The sequence below is a fragment of the Mesoplodon densirostris genome, chromosome 4 (assembly GCF_025265405.1).
Source record: "Mesoplodon densirostris isolate mMesDen1 chromosome 4, mMesDen1 primary haplotype, whole genome shotgun sequence".
Taxonomy (NCBI): Eukaryota; Metazoa; Chordata; class Mammalia; order Artiodactyla; family Ziphiidae; genus Mesoplodon; species Mesoplodon densirostris.
The window spans coordinates 103,467,683-103,486,041 of NC_082664.1; positions in this window are offsets into that span (position 1 = coordinate 103,467,683).

Here is an 18,359-nt window from a genome sequence, read left to right on the forward strand (position 1 = left end):
GCTCTTGTTACCCCTGCTACATTTAAATGTGAAAAGCAGCTGCTTCTAGTGGGGAGGGGGTAGGGGAAAGGAGAAGAGATATATTATTTTCATAGGGATTTAATCTTCAGACTACACTGAAACCATAGAATACCATTGGCCATTCACTTTGCTGCTCTCTCATCGCACTGAGATCTGTAAGATTGTGGAGAGGGACGAGATGGCAAAGAAAGGGATTATGTGTAGTGATGAGGCTGGCATTTTCATCTACATGTATGTTTTGAACCTCAGATCAAACCGCATGCGCTGTATTTTCTCTTTCCCTTATGAACATTAACCCTTTAAACTTTTAAAATGCAAGCCAATTAAAGAGTCTGATGCAACTAAGCTGTCTTCAGAGCATGGGTTTAGCAAGAGTAAGATGACCACAGAGATCTCATTAGGAATATGGACCGTGTGTGTGTGTGTGTGTGTGTGTGTGTGTGTGTGTGTGTGTAACATGAAAAAGACTTTCTTCTCACATTTCAGGGACAGCTTATTTCAGGTAGAATCCAAGAGATGTCATGAATGCAGCAGAGAAAGGTTCTTTTGGTAAGTTTTATCGCCACAGAAAGCTGATGGTATAAATAAAGCCTAGGAATATTAAACCAGCAGATCTTTGCCAAATGTTGGGAGAAATAAGACTCAAGAATGTACACCCTTTGAATGAGTGAAAGAGCAAACGAATCTGGGCATCATTTTCTTCCTCTCCTGGTTATCACTTATAACTTGGTTTTGTTTATTCTGATGTTGGGCTTAGTGAAATTGGTCACTAATTAATTGTTCTGTATGCTTGACCTCTGAGGCTCCTAACAGCATTTCCTGAAAAACCTAAGATTTTGCTCCCAGATATTGTAAATAAATCTTTTTGATAAGAATTAGACCCATTCCCTACATATACTTACTCTTTCAATTTTTCTCATTGTTACCACTCTCAAGAAGTTAAAGGATTAAAAACAAGTGAAAAATCAGTGGTTCTTGCCTAGCTTATAATTAAGGGTAATTCACATGTAGAGGACGGTTTAACAGCTCTAGCCCACTTGCTCAGAAACTTGCATCAAAATGAAACCAATGAGTCGTTTGAACCCAAAGTACAGCCCCACCGCCCTTGCACATGCTTTCCAGGAGGACAGGCTGCAGTCTGCTCCTCCACTGACCAAAAGCGAGAGGAAATAAGAGGAAGGGAGATTTTCCAGCTGTCCTGCCACACATCAAAAAGCCACAAATGGGCAGCAAGATGCTTCCAGCTCCCAAACACGGCCAGGCCTGCTGCCCAGGGACACACCACACACCTCTCCCACTGCCAGACCAGCGTGGTGCTTTTCATCCGACAGGAGGCATCCCTGGCCTGGGTGGTCCTGCACTCGTGGCTGTGAGGGATGGAGCTCCCGGCAGCCTGGCAGGGCAGCCTGGCTTGCTGCAGAAAACCACTTTGGGGAATTCATCACAGCAAATTCATCACAGTGCCCGACCAGCTCTGGCTCTTGCATGGGGCATGGTGCTAATAACAGGCTTGCACTTGTGTGATGGGGTTCAATCAATATTTTGATTTCCTGAACAAATGTCCCTCCACATAAAAAATAAAAGCCAAGAGACCAGCCACATCAGGTACCACCGCAAAGCAAGTGGAAGAGGCAGGCAGAGAGAAAGCTGGAGCCAGCATCAAGGGGCCAGCACGAGTCTAGGAAGTGCAACAGCAGCCAACTGTGAGCTCCGGGAAAGTTGCCGCTGCCTCGGGGCTGCCGTTGCCTCTCTCCTGGCTGCCGTGGCTTAGCCCTGCATCTCTGCTTCTGAGACCTCTGGCGGGCTTTCTTCCCTTTTTCCCATCCCCACCCCCTTCCTTCTTTGCTTTTTTAGAAAACTTGGCTACGGAACATTAGGTTTGATGAAGGGAAAGCGATTTAACATCTTTTAACTCAGAGAGGTTGATTTTCATTTGAGACCAAATGGCTCATTTTTACCTTTTTTGCTCCTGGAAGAGTAAAAAGTGAGAGGTCAGCCTTGTGTCACCATGGCAACCCACACAGCTCAGGCCAGGAGCAGATGAAGGGAGGTGATAATGGCAGGGAAGTTTCTCCCCCTGACTTGGCATTTTCTCCCCATTCAGGGATGCACCTGGATATATGAAAACAATGATGTCTTTTCAAAAATATGTTTCAAATATTGCTCCTAAATTGTCTGGCCCAGAGCTCTGACCTTATGCAGATCCGTGTAGGGTTTTGTTAGTTTGGGATGGAGACCATCCTAACTAACTCTCATCTGTGTCCAAAGGGTCTTGAATTACACCAGCAAGATCATGTGAGCCCCACCCTGGGGGAATCTGTCTTTCTATCAGTGTCCACCCACCGTGTACTAGCAGCCCAAAGCCTTCCTAAAGAGAGAATCTGGCCCTGATGTTGAAATCTCGTGTCCAGGACCCCAAACTTCAGCACATGACACCTTTTCCAAGCTTGTTTGCAAAGAACTTCTTGATCTTATTCCAGTCCATGGACATTAAAAAGGAAAGAGGAAAAGAGAAATCAAAATGACAAATGTGCTAGAAAGGCCAGATTAAACCCTGGAGGGGTAGCCTGGGCCAGAGCAGGAAGGAATTTCCATGACCTTGGAGCACAGGACTCAAATGTCCAACATATTTCTCCCATGGCTCTTTACCTCATGTGCTCACTGGTAAACGGGGAAATAATGAACATGCCTTGAAGGAAGACCCATGGGTGCCAGGCACTGGGTTAGGTGCTGTATCATCTCATTGCCTTTTATCCTCACAGGGATCTTATGAGGTCGTCAGTTTGATCTTTGTTTTACAGATTAAGAAAATAAAGCCCAGGAAGGTTAAGTGATGTGCTCAGGGTCACGGATTCTGATGCCTTTTCCATCCATGCCCTAGGTGGACTTTCTCTCCAGACTTGTTAATATCAGCCAGATGCATGAATAATAAATTCATGTCCCAAGACAGGACTCTGTGCTTTTCTCTGTAGTTTATTCATTGAGTTGCAATGAAACTATTCACAGCCTGCTAAGTTTTCAGTGAAATGCTAGATGCTTGAGAAACATAGGGAGTTGCCGACACTGTTATCCTAGATATCAGGGCAGGGTGGCTTGAATTCCAGTGCTGTGAACTTGGACAAGACAGTCAGCGGGTCTGAACTTCAGATTTCTCTTCTGTGAAATGTTATTAGTATTTATCTCAAGGGCTGGGTGAGCATTCAAAGAGGGGACTTTGTCAGCTGCCTAACATCCATGCAAGTGGATGTTCTGTAAAGATCAACTCTTGTCCTCCTTACCTTCCTGGCCTCCACCTCGCCACTGCCATGGTATTCTCCTCTGTGCCTGGGGTCAGACTGGTGGCCTCCCTGCTCTCTGGCAACTGTGCTTTTTTCTAAGTGGCATCTGGCTCCCAAGTAGTCTGGGTGGCCCTGTTAAAGCCCCAGTCCTCTCCGCAGGGTTGGGGGAGGATTGTAGGGCAGCAGGGATGGGAGCAAGCAGAGGAGGGCACTTTGCTTTCTTTTGTTTTTTTTTTTTTTGGTTGATATGTCTTTTTTTTTTTTTTAACATCTTTATTAGAGTATAATTGCTTTACAGTGGTGTGTTAGTTTCTGCTTTATAACAAAGTGAATCAGTTATACATATACGTATGTTCCCATTCTATAGACTTTAGGGAAGCCATCCGAAAGGAGGAGATAGTCTGGTACCTTTGCACTCTCCACCTCCCCTCTCATCAGCCCCGGGTGTCACCTGCAAGTCCAGGGTAGTCTTTCTGCTCACCCTCTGTACAGGCTCAGAGAGACTGGCGCAACTTGGAGCTCGTCCACGCTCCCCTACACAGGGCGAGGTTCGAAGCCAGCTCCAACTTAACTGGGCTTCATAAATCCAAATCAGAGCTGGCCCTGACGAGATTGCACTGGCTAAAAGGCATAGGCTCCATTAAAAAAAAAAAAAGGCAAGATGGATCGCTAGGGGATCTTTTCACTTGAATACGGTGCAAGCAAGTTAAGGAAGCAAAGAGAATGCAAAAAACATCAGCTTGATCCCATTCTAAGGCGATGCTAAGGGTGATGGACATCAAGAAAATAATCTATTGCACTGGCACTAAAATCCTCGCTGAGTCTCAGAGCCCACTGGTTAGCCAAATGCCACCTTGATGTTGTAATGTTCAGAGGCAAATTCTCAGTCACAAGCATCACCTGAAAGACTATTTCCTCTCCCTTCTTTTCTTCCCTTCCCCCTTGGCTCCCCTCTGCTTCTTTCCCCCTCTGCCATCCTTCTGCTCACCCCTGACCCCCACCTCTTTCTCTCTGCCTCTTTTCCCTCATTTAAGGAGATGTGTGTAGTGCCTAAGTGCTGTGAATCACACAGGAAATCAGTCCTTTCGCCGCTTAAAACCTAAGAGGAAAAGTAAAACTGGCCCCTAAATATAAGAGCATATGACACATAGCAAAACTTAAGTATTGAGGTGGTTTGCTTTCGGTTTCAGCTTAATCATCACTTTTTCAACGATATCTTCTTTGATCTCTTACGACACCTTGGCTTCATAACTCTTTATCACCTTGTGTTGCTGTGTTTTTATTTCGATTATTTGTTTACTGTCTGTTCCTCTTACTAGGATATAAGTCCCCAGAGGGCAGGCATCACCGTAAGATTTCCTCAGGAAGAGATGGAAGCCTGGGTCATGGGCAGAGGGAAAGTCAGCGTTTTTAGGCAGGGAGCAGCCAGTGAAAATACCCAGGAGCGGGAAGAGTGAGGTGTCTGTCTGGTGAGGACTGACACGAACAAGACTTCCAGCTGGGGCCAGGGAAGGAGCTGTGGGCTCAAATCCTGAAGTTCCACGTGTCGGGGCTGCAGAGATCAGGGGGGTGAGGATTTGGACCAGAGGAATAAAGCTATCTGTTGATGTTTTTGAAGTTGAAGGAATGTATTGAGTCGATATGTGTTTTAAAACTGAAGGAGAGCTAAAAAAATTTGTCATGGAATATTATTCATCTGCTTAACAAATGCTGGCTGAGTGCCAGCCATATGCCAGCCACCACTCAAGGTTGGGAAGATATGCCATGAGCAGACAGGCCCAGGCATGAGATGGAGCTTATAATCTGGTGAAGAGAAGCAGGCAATAAACACACAAATAAGCAAATGGGCAACAAATCAATAAAAAGTATGATCATTTCAGATAATGAATGAGCAAGAGTTGGAAATGGGCAGGGTGACAGGCAGGCACAGAGGGTGGTGGGGCTCATTGGCCATGGTGAGGCAGGTGGATTTTATTCCACACGTAAAGGGCAGTGGTTGGAGGGTGTTAAACGGAGGAGGGACATGATGCAATTTACCAAAAGGTCTTACTGCTTGCTCTGTGCAGAATGGGCTTTGGAGGGGTCAAGGGGAAAGACAGAGTTGGGAGGCCAGTTGAGGGAAATGATGTGGTCCAGGGCAGAGACAATGGGGGTGGGGATGTAGGCAGACGTGTGGAAAGAGGATGAGTTCTAGAGTTAGCAATCACACCACTTGGGCTATAAGGGGAAAAAAGAATCATGGAAGATGCCTTAATTTGGGGCAAGCGTTATTGAGTGGATTGTGGTACCAGTTTATTAGATTGGCAGACTTGGAAGAAGTATGTTTTTAGTGGGGAGACTTGAAACTTCTGTATGAATGTGTTAAGCCTGGCTATTGAAAACTATACTTACAAAGACTTCATAATATAGCATGTAGGAACTATTTTTATTATAATAGGATGTAAAAATGTACAAAACAAAATTACGTATAAAGTATCTCTTCAATAATTTTATGTATTAATAGAAAAAAAATAAAGGAAACATTATTAGAGGATATTATTAATGCTCTTTTTTTTTTTTTTTTTTTTTTTGGTGATACGTGGGCGTCTCACTGTTGTGGCCTCTCCTGTTGCGGAGCACAGGCTCCGGACGCACAGGCTCAGCGGCCATGGCTCACGGGCCTAGCCACTCTGCAGCATGTGGGATCTTCCCAGACCCGGGGCACGAACCCATGTACCCTGCATCGGTAGGCAGACTCTCAACCACTGCGCCACCAAGGAAGCCCTATTAATGCTCATTTTTGTAGATGAGGATTATAGCAAATACTCTCTTCAGTATACTCTCTGTATTCACATTTTTTACATTACAGTATTAATTTTATGAGCCAAAAAATAGTTTGTCATCACAGAAAATAATTTAGCTTCATTATTCTGACTCTTATTTAGTTTAATTTGGCTTTAGACCCTTTTCTAGGAAATGTATAGACAAAACAAACCTGAAAGGTAAAGGAATAGAGAGTGAATAGTTATATTACAGTTTATAATGAATGAGCCACATATCAGAGAGATGCTCTGAAAGGTACTATAGTAGAGACCTGAAGTCAGCATAATGCTCCGGAGAAAACAGGAGATCAGAGGCTAGCAGGGGTATAAGCTCTCAGTTCTCATCATCATCTATAAATGTGCCACTCACTAGGGAAATCTTGAATAAGACAGAATCAGGATCTCCTGGGATGGAACTGCATGACCTCATGCTGCTTATAGCCAGGATACATTGATAGTTGACATAAGGTTCTCCATGCTGAGCTCACAGCCTTCTTAACACTGCTTCAGGCAGCCATTATTAATGGACCCATAAGAGGGCGCTTATCTGTCATTACTGAAGTTAGGGAACCTCTGTTCTTGTTAACAAGCCTTAGTCTTCCATTTGAGTTGATAAAGTCACACCATTAAAATATCTTACCTTTCCCGTTTCCTGAAGGAGCTAATGTATCCTATTCTATCATCTCTATTCTCAGGGACTTATTTCCTTCTAACACAAAAACTTTGTTTTTCAGATGGAAATAGGAACACTAAAGAAGAGTGTTCTGCAAATGATGTAGGGTGACGGTAGAAGAAAGCAAGGGAGGACAATTTTGGCTAACTAAAAATAGACTTTGATTTCAGGAAGGCTTTTGCAATTATTTTTATTCAAGTAAATCCAGCTGAAGAACTTTTCAAAACTCTATAGGAAACAGTAGAGTAGAGTTGAGGGAGCTGGAAGAACAGAGTTGAAAACTGGTTCCATTCTAATGCTCCTTGAAGAAACTTGGAAGATGAGTTTTGTTGAGCTACAGTATATATGAAATAAGCTTGGGGCTGCCACTACCTGGGTAATCTATCTTACAGTGTTAATAGGAGAATCAAATAAAACAGGTTGTAATAAAGAACTTTGTAAACCCTATGAAATACACAAATATAAATGTGCCATGTGGTCAGAGCTTTAGGCAACAATAGCTGTTATTGGAAATCTCTATAATGGTAATAAAGAATGGTGGGCTGTCAAAGAATAAACCTACTGATAAGTTGTTTCTACTTTCTTCTCAAACTCCTGATTCTTTCTTACTTAATTTCTAATTTAAATTGTGGGATCATTGTTGTGGGATAGTACTAATTTTTATACCTCATTAAAGTATTTTGTAAGCTGATGAATAAGAGATGTTTAACCCCAAATCTAGGTCAGGAAAACCAATGACCTTCAAGTGCTACCTTCTCCTTTGAGCTCTTTCTAATTGATCTAAAAAATGTTATTTCTTCCTTTTTTGAATTTCCATAGCAATTTGTTTGTAGCTGTACTTATTATATTCTTATTTTGCCTTTTCCCACGCTTCCTTCCCACTTGATTTTTGGTTCTTTGAAGAGAGATACCCAGTCTATCTCATTTTTCTATATCTTTACTGCCAGACATATAATGGGAACTAAATATAAAATTATTCAATTGAATTCATTTTTTAAAACAGTTGTCAGGAACCTGCTATCTGCTCAGTTCTGTGTAAGTAGAGTGGAAATAGTGTCTCTGAGGCTACCCACAGATGTTTTCGGAAATAGAGCATTTATAAGAAAGAGTGTGGGAGCTTCCTAAATTCCTATGTAATTTAGGTTTCGATTTACCAAAAATAAAATATCAAAGGCTGTGGATAAATCACCCCCTCTGTTTTAAGAAAAGGACAACACCCAGTGCAAACTTGCTCAAAGGGGAACTTGCTACCTTGTATCTCCACAAAGACCATCTTGATAGTTCCAGGTTTGGAATGGCTTTTTAGGAAATATTAGGGTTTGACCTGACCCTCTCTGCACTTCTGTAGAGAAGTGCAGAGAGGGTCATGTGCTGGGGCACTTTGGGGACATTGGTTTGGGGCATTCAGAGTTTGGCCTTTCTGGGTCTTCCTCAGAGCCTCAATATCCTGGTGTCCATGGTTTGGGTGGCTGCCTTGGAGCCAGGAGATAACAGTAAGAGAAACAGCAACTAACCTAGAATTGCTTACAGACTGATGAAGGAGCTCTCAAGTTAGTCATCTTTCCCACATTTTCTCCCCTAGCTTCCAGATAGTGCTAGGGAGCTGGCTGACCTTTCATAGCATAATTCCATTATGCTTCCCATCTCCCTTCCTTCTCCCAATTCCCAGGAGATTTAGGAGCTATGCCTCTGCCCCCACAGTGTCTGGTGCTGCCTCTACCGTCATCCCCCCACCCACCCACCATAAAATGGCAATGGTCTGTCTTAGTCCTGAGCTTGGGACATCAGGGAAGAAGTCTTATTCTTATGTTTCTTCCTCTTCTTCCTAGAGCCTATCACATGCCATGCATACACTAGGTGCTCAATACATGTTTGTTGACAAAATAAATCCTTGCAACCAAAGGTAGTCTCTTCTTCCTCTCACACTGTCATGCTTCATTTTTATGTCTCCTTCTTAAACCTTAGACTTTTAAAACAGATATTAGACTTTTGTCTGCCAGATATCAGAGTCCTGTCTTCCACATCCAAGTGGAGAGAAAGTTGCCTGGGAGTAGATTCCAGGTCTATTTACTTTTTTAACATTAAAAACTTAACCTTTTCCTCAACAGGTCATTATGAAGCTTTCCCCACACATCAGAAATATAGAGAAGCCTGAGACAGTGGAAGATAAGGTAGACACAGCATTCCTGCTCTCAAGGACTGTAAAATCTGTTAGAAGAGACTGGGGCTGCAATAGAACATGAAGGTTCTGAGAGTGAGATGCAGTCAGGAATCTGTGGGAGAACAAAGTCTTGCCTTCATTCATTCAGCATTTCCACAGAGCCTACATTTAACCAATCATTTTGTCAGATGGGTGCTTTCTAAAAAAGCTTGGCATAGTCTCTGTCTTCATGGTGTGTATAATAGGGAAGAGATAGGCAGCTATGTCCATGTTACTTTAGATATCTAAAATATTTCAGTGCTAAACACATGTATCCGTTGTGCTGAAATTCCAAAAAAAAAAAAAAAAAAAAAGGAATGAAGAAAGATACTTGAGTTTGAGTTTTTAAAGAAACGATGGATTTGCCAAGGAGACCTGATGGGCCAGATCATGAATGCTAGTGAGTCTTACTGAAGGGCTTAACACATGGTCCTTTGAGCAATGGGGAGACACTGATGGTTTTTCAGAGGGGCAGTGACACGATCAGATTTGTGTTTTAGATAGATGGCTCTGGTGGCAGAGTAAGATGGATGGGGTGAGGGGAGAGGAACTCACATCAATGACAGCAGTTTGAAGGTGGTTCCAATTTTCTAGGCTTCCAAAAAATGTTTGTTGTTAAACAGACAAATATCAGAATACCCACTCTGCATTGAGGCCCCTGAGGGAGAAGCCATGCATGTTGGGTTACCACATGCTTCGGCAGAAGAAGTATGTCTTTGCCCTGGCTGCCCCTTTGTGCCTGGTGTCGCACAGAGGAAGTCCCTGAAGGCTAACAAGCTCCATGACCAGAGGCACTCTATTAATGGCCCTTTCCAAAGATAAAATGTAATTCAACATTCCAGGATGATTAGATAAATTTGTAAATATAATCAAAACATGTTTTTCTTTGGTTTCCAGGATGGAATCAGAAAAATAATGCTCAAGGGAAAAAAAAAAAGTTCCCTTTTCTGCCTCTTTTTTTTGATTCTGGGCCAAGGAACTTAGAATTGAAACACTTAGAGCACGATTATGCAGCCATTTTCATTCATAGAGGCCTTGAACTGTGGAAAAGCACAGGTATATCAGAACAGACTGGCCCCACAGCTTACAACTAGGACACCCTTGGCTCTTAGAAAAAGAGGGTAATTTTCTTCCACTCTGAGATCTAGAACACATTCCTGAAGAGACTTGACAGGTCAGATATCTTGAGAATTGTTTTACTTTTCAAAGCTTCTGTAAACCATGATTTCTTGACACTGATGTCGAAAACTCGGCCCCTGTGCACTGGTGCTGAATCAAATCTCAGAGACACAATTCTGGGTGAAGTAGAAAAGAATAGCTTTATTGTTTTGCGAGGCAAAGGGGGACACAGCGGGCTTGTACGCCTCAAAACTGTGTCCCAATCCAGGGGGATTTAGTGAGGAGTTTTATAGCAATGGTTCAAGGTCAGTGTTGCTGATCAGTATCAGGGTGTGTGCAGAATCTGTACTCCTTTAATCTGGCCTCAGGTGGTCTCCTGATAAGCTTCTCTGGTTCTCAAGGTTATCAAACTGTGACCTTCTCTGGAATGAAGAATGCTTCATCAAGTAGTTAACATCTTCCATTTGTTGGGGCTTTAAGTTCTGTAAAAGAGCTCAAAGATACTGTTATGTGTATCCCTTGAGGCAGAACCAAGACCCTGCCTCAAAGCTGCACTATTGTTTCTTGACTGTTCCTCCCTTGTCTCTGAATGCCCTCCCTTCTCTGATCAACAACTGTCTGAACCTGCCCTTTGGAAATCAGGGGAGGTCAAGAAACAGGGGACCCGGAAAGGCTTTCGTGCTGAGGAGCCCCATAGTGTCCTGTTCTGTTTCAGTAACAGAAGTCAAAGAGCCATGACTGTGATCTGGACACCTGGAGGTTGATACATTTACTTTAAGACCTAATGCCTCATAAGAAATTGGCAAGATGAAATGATGTAAAGGATGAAAGCAAAACAGACAAAAAGCAAATGGTATGCTTCTGACAACAGCTCTGCCAAGTGCTTTTCAGGAGTAATTGCTTTTTCACAATCTACAGATATTTTTGCTGCTATAATCTCCTTTTTTACAGTGGAGGATACTGAGGATGAGAAAAATATATGATCTTCCCTGTAGTTTATGAGAGGAGCCAGCATTAGAACCCAGATGATCTGATTCTACAACAGTTAGGCTATAACAGTAAGTTACCAACCAATGTATAGGGAACAGTCACATTGCTTGGGTTGTAGTTAGCTGAACTGTATCAGGAGATGAAACTTAGGGATAGAAGAAGGGGAACCAAGGGTACGACTATAAGAGGAACATTTCCTGCTCTTCATTAAGCATAATTATATTGACAAATGGATACAAGGCAAAGGGCCAGAATGATTTCAAAGAGCAGTGCTGTACACAGCCACAGGATCCAGAACATTCTCATAAGAGCCATAAAATACCGTACTAATGATCAGAGTTCTTTCCAGGACCAGTAAAGTGTCCTTTTGGCAAAACTTTTGAAAGAGGTAAAAAAAATCATTTTGGAATCTGAAGAACCTAATGAAATTCAGGAAGCAACTTTGACCTTGAGGGTCTCTCACTTAGGCTGAACACTTTAGATTCCATGGTGCAGAAATTTCCTGGATTGCATTAGAGAAACAAGGTACAACATGTGAAATCTTAGCCTTTATTTTTAGACTCTAGAACTGGGGTGAGCAGACATATTCTGTAAATGGCCAGATAGTGAATATTTTAGGTTTTGCAGGCTACCAGGTCCCTGTCACACCCACTCAGTTCTGTCTGCTGTTGTAACATGAAAGCAGCCATAGGTACTAAATAAAAGGCTGGCCAAGGCTCTATTCCAGTAATACTTTACACAAGCACATGGCCAGCTGGATTTGGCCTGCAGGCAGTCCATAGTTGTTTGCCAAACTCTGCTCTAGACCACATTAAGGTGGAATCAGATAAGAACGAGTAGCCAATCATTCACTCAACAAATACTTAGTAAGTGCTCCATGTCTAATACATGCCCCAGGGAAGTTCACAGTTTAATGTAGAGAACAGATACATAAGAAACTAAATACAATGAAGTTCAGGATGCTTCAGGAATGCAAAGGAGTGGGCTGATACATCCTTCTGGGGGAGTTGGAGAAGATTTCATAGAGGGAGTAACATTTTATCCAGAGCAACCCTTCTCCTTTCCTCACCCTGGGAGGACATTGCTAACCTATTTCTGCACTATTGTCACCAATCCCAGACACAGCATCATTACCCCACTGAGCAAAGAACCTCAGGAATCAACACTACTGAACAACATTGCATTTACCATATAAAGTGTAACCTATTTCTATGCCTCCCTTAAAGGATGAATAGAAGCTCCCCACAACCCCTGGAAAGAAGCAAGGCATTAGATAAGACAGGGAGACAGGGACATTGTGTGGAGAAATACAAGGCAAGAACAGGCACAATGTTCAAAGGAACAGCAAAGTTTGATTGAAAAAGGAGCAAGGAATTCAGAGCAGAGAAGGGGCTGGAGGTAAAGATGGACTTGGGGGTTGCAGTCAGGTCATGAGGAATCTCAAAGTCCCACTCAGGCTTCTGACTTATTTCATCAATGTAGTGCTGTGATCCTACTTATATTTTAGAATACCCTTTCTAATAGTGATGTGAATGCTAGATTGAAAGGGAAAGTTGAGGGGGGTGGACAGTGGGAAGCAAGGAGAGATCATTTAAAGGCTGTTGGAAAAAATCCATGAGAAATAATGAGTTTCTATCCTAAGACCTTGGTGGTAGGAACGAAACACAGGCAGAGAAAATAGATTTAATACTCATTAAACGTGCAAAATTTGCATTTCTTGGTTATCAAATTGGATGTGGAATTAAGAGGAAAGGAAGAAACCAGGATAACATTCCAACCTTAGATCTGTCCTGCAAAGAAAGACTAGATACACGTAAGAAAGAAATGTAATCAAGCCAACATGCCTAATGTCCTGATTTGAATAAAAGCTTGAAAATCTGTGCAAAGTAGGGAATTTTGGAAAGAGGGGAACATCAGCCTTAGATGTTGGGGAAAACCTCAGCTGATTTTAATTTTTAATTCCCCCTGCTTTATACCACAGCCATAGAATTGAATCCGATGTTTCATGCCTCCAGTTAGCTCATTAGCAATGACAGATCTGATCTTTACAAGAAAAATTGGGAAATTTCACCACAGATGGGAGTGCCTTGATTGCTTGGTGAGGCTGTGACTGCACAGTCAGCAACAGGTGCTGTTGCTTTTGTAGAACTCTGTGCTTCCAAAGACAAGCTGAGACTCCGAAATGGTTGGTGAATAACAATTTACACTGATTGCAAAGCCCTGATCTTGTTTTTCTCAAATTTCCCTCTTATATTGAGCAAGTGGAGGTACCATTTCTTATTCAATCTATTTTAAACATGCGCTTATGAATTTTTTCTACTCTGAAAGTCCTATCTCCCACCATACCTTTTTACACTCTTCCCATCTGTTGGGCCTGATAATGTGCAGCTCTAACAACAATGAACAAAGAATATTTTCCCAGAGAAACACTGGCAACATTAGATGGTTATCTTTAATAATCTGGAAGTGCCTAATCTTCTGCTTTGGGAAAAAAAAAGCCAGTAGAAATCTCCACTTTTTTACTTGTGGGAAGTTAATGACAAATTCAGAGAGTGTAAAAAGATGGAGTGACAAGTAATAGCCCATCTTGTATATATGAATGTGTGCATTGAGGGCATTTTAAGCTTTAAAAATGTGAATAGAGGTTGGAGTTACGTGAACCAAGTACATAATATGCTAGGTGGGTTAAAGAGAGATTTCAGGTCTTGCTTAGTTTATAGGGGCAGCTGCTAAACTGAGTAATATCATTCTTCTTCCTTGAAGAATACATGTGAGGTACAATAACCCTCATGAAGGACCATCTCTCTTGGATTTGTAGGGGAAGAAGAATTCATTTGTAATGCACTTTTAATAGTCTATCTAAGATGTGCCTTTCTCACATATAAAACTTCGTTCCTATGTTTATTTTTGGCATCATATCCCTTAGAAGGGTTTGATGACCATGTTAACTGAAGCTCTGAAAGTCTATATTGTGCATAAAAGCTTGGCCAAAAATATTTTGAGCTATTTTAAAGTCAGCCTCCAACTAAGATAATTGACAAGCAGTTCCAATATACTTTGTTAAATCTTCCAGAAATGTCTTATCTTTTCTTTAAAATTTGGTTCAGTACTGATGAATAAAGTAGTCTTAGAAAATTTACTTAATCTCTCTGTATCTCAATTTCTCACCCATAAATGGAAATGAGATCTTAATATTTACCTTGCAAGATTTTCAGAAGCAGAGAAAATATATTTTAAATGGAACATAGTACCTGGTAGATAGTAAGCAAGCAATAAATAATAACTATGATCATGTTCATGTTTCTTGTGATTTAAACAATAATGAAATCAATAGTATCTATACACCTCCCCAGGTCTGATAAGTTTCTTAATAGTTTATTACTATCTTGTGGAAGCCCATATGTTTTTGGAGGATACAGAGCTAAATGGGCAATGACAATTTTGAATTTAAAAAAAAGAATAATGCTCTTGCTCTTTGCTGCTGACCTTTTTTCCAGTGACCTCTTTACCTCCTCATTTTCCACTTAGACCCATTAGCAGGATGTGCTGCAATATGTTGCTTGTCATCTGTTTCAAAGACACAGTGATAGGATACAGGTAGACCAGATGGATAAACCTAGTGTGACTAATTATTGTGTATTTGCCTTTAATTATTATCATTTATTACCAGAGGAAAGACAATAGAGGTTCTCTGACTTAGAAGAAACTATTGGCAGCAGGGAAGTTTTTCTTGCAACATTATTGAGCACAGCCGGAGTTTTCATTGTCGGTGAAAAGAAAAAAAAGAAAAGGGTACACGTACGATACCATACGATATGATAGATAGACAGATAGATAGGTGAAATTTTGTTTGCTTTAACATTTAATCTAGTTGCTTTCAATAATATCTGACTTTAATTTTTAAACATTACTCCAGAGAGTTTTGGATATTGACCCCGCAGTTCTTTTTCTGTCTACCACAGAATAGTATGCCAAATAATTAGACCAACAAATGTGTGATGATGATTGAGATTTGGGAGAGAAATCTTAACCTAGAAAATCATCTCCAGATTTTAAAAGATAGGCATTTCCATAAGAGAGTCTAGTTACTTCTATTTTTATTTTTCTTCATTATGAACTAGTATTTTTAAGACACTTTTACTTGTATTAGAATTTCAATCATGAGAGAGATGAATTTAAAAGCATGAATTTAAAAGTTTTTCTTTTCCCACTAAGGTTAAGAACTTTTTTCATAAAGTAAGCCACTTTATGGGAAACTTCTAGGGGGAAAGTTTGTACTCAAATAAATTTCTTATTTAGACAAGAATATGTATTATAAAGTAGCCTAAAATCAACATAAGTGGTTTGACATACTGACATGCCAAAACTCCAGAACAGCTGTGACTCCTCTTGTATGGGATAATGAATTAAAATAAATCTAAACGAGAAGAAAATGCTCCATTATGTCATGGAACTTGCATTTTGTGAAGAGATTATTTTTCTTTTAATTTTATAAAGCAGTGTGTTTTAGAGAAACATCTGTACTGTGGAGTTTTATTTGGTGGAATAAAACAAATAAAAGCAGTGAGTTCTTTAATAATAAATTATAGTTAAGGTTAATCTTTCAAAAGACCTTTGAGTCTGTATCTTTCCTTTTCTAGATTCTAGGATCATATGGCTACAGGTATAAAGATGGGAATTTGGAGGTTTGCAATAGGAAAGAGAAGAACAGTAGATGTTGAAGCTAGAGTAGCTGCTTTTGAAATAAAATAGTAGGAGTGTAACCAGAAGCCGAGATGAAGTACAGTACAGCCATGGAATAACCCAGTGCTTCTGCTGGATAGGAGGGAGATAATCCCTCATCTAAGGAGGGTGGGTGTGTGCCCCTGGATGTACTAGTACATTTTTCTTAGCTATGGAAGGTGAACACATTGTTTTGGAGGGGGGGTTCCCAGTATCATTTTCTATTTCTGAACAACTATTTTATTTCCTCCTCTTCCTCTGTGGAAATAGCCTTCTCTTAGCCAAGGGGCATAATTAGAATAAATGGATGCTCTTGTCCTAGATTGTGAATATTGAGTAGAGGAATAGAGACAGAAAATAGTCTGGTTCCACTGCATCCTGATCGTACTGTGTGAGCTTCAAATCTCTGACTGTGGTTCCTGCTTCCTGGCCCGTGAGACTGCCTTGTATCACAAAAATACATACACTGTCATATAACAGCAGCCACATCTGAGGTATTCTTGCCTCTCCAAACTTCTTTAGAATCCCTGATAGTCTTTCAATAAACTCCTTTCCGTTAGGTTAGTTAGAGTCAGCTCCACTTCCTTGCAACTAAAGCAACCTTACAAATAACATAGTGCAATTGTGCATAGTTGTTTGTTTGTTTGTTTTAAAGTTGCCCATTGTGGTTTTCTCATCTCAAACATCCAAGTTATACTGTTCCTCTGGGACCCCAACAGGTTAGGGTCAACAGAGACTTATAAAGTGATTTGGACATCAGATGTGGCTACTATTATAATAAGATGTTTATATAACTTCATACTTCTCGTGATGCAACTTTACTTAAAAATTGTTTTAATTCTAATACTATAAAATGAAGCTTTAATATAATTGATTCTAAACTAGTTTTAGAATATAAAACTAAAAGAAAGACATAAATCAGTGACTGGCAGAATCATCTACTGTTCTTTCTTGTTCTCCTTCCAGTATTGTAATTCCCCATCTGCTTATATTTAGATGTGTCCATTGACTTGCTTTGACCAGTGAGAGAGATATGTGTCTTTGTCTAAAAGCATCTAATTGCTAGTGCTTAACTCTCCAACTCTTTCTTCCTCTTGCCATAACAATGGGGGATTCCCAATGATGGAGACTCCGTCAGCTTGAGTCCATGAGTAGGGATTTTGTAGAAGAGAGACCTCACTAATCTAAAGATGGATATGTTAAATGAGTGAGAAATAAATCATGGATTTAAGCCACTGAAATGTATTGTGCTTACTGGAGCAAAAACTAGCCTACTCTGACTAGTATAGTATGGCATGATTGAATGAGTAAAAGATTGGTGGTTAAAAGAATTGAATTTATATTGTATTCCACAACTAATTAACTAAGTGGCCTTGTGCAAGTCATTTAATCCATTTGAATCATTCATCTACTCTCAAAATTTATAGGTGGTGGGGTGGAGTAAACAGAGAGTCATATTACATGAAAAAAAAAAAAAAGATGTACAGTGGCAGTCAGTGCCTGAAGGCTCTGGGGAGGAGCTTCCTGGGTGAATGGACAGGCACAGTGGTGTATGCGAAGCCCAGACATTGTCTTCCACCATTGAAGTTCCACTTCATTTGTTCTATGTGATGTGAGGTTATGTACAATATTTAATATTTAATTTAAATACTTCTTTCATTAATAAGGTTAACAGCAGATCTTTCAGCAGAAACTCTGCAAGCCAGAAGGGAGTGGCAGGACACATTTAAAGTGATGAAAGGGAAAAAGCTACAACCAAGATTACTCTACCCAGCAAGGATCTCATTCAGATTCGACAGAGAAATTAAAAACTATCCAGAAGAGCAAAGGCTAAGAGAATTCAGCACCACCAAACCAGCTTTACAACAAATGCTAAAGAAACTTCTCTAGGCAGGAAACACAAGAGATGGAAAAGACCTACAATAACAAACCCAAAACAATTAAGAAAATGATAATGGGAACATTCATATAGATAACTACCTTAAATGAAAATGGATTAAGTGCTCCAACCAAAAGACATAAACTGTCTGAATGGATACCTAAACAAGACCCATATATATGCTGCCTACAAGAGACCCACTTCAGACCTAGGGACACATACAGACTGAAAGTGAGGTGATGGAAAAATTCCATGCAAATGGAAATCAAAAGAAAGCTGGAGTAGCAATTCTCATATCAGACAAAATAGACTGTAAAATAAAGACTATTACAAGAGACAAAGAAGGACACTACATAATGATCAAGGGATAAACACAGAAGGAGATATAAAAATTGTAAATATTTATGAACCTAAAATAGAAGCACCTCAATACATAAGGCAAATGCTAACAGCCATAAAATGGGAAATTGACAATAACATAATAATAGTAGGGGACTTAACACCCCACTTTCACCAATGGACAGATCTTCCAAAATGAAAATAGATGAGGAAACACATGCTTTAAATGACACATTAAACAAGATGGACTTAATTGGTATTTATAGGACATTCCATCCAAAAACAACAGAATACACTTTCTTCTCAAGTGCTCATGGAAAATTCTCTACGATAGATC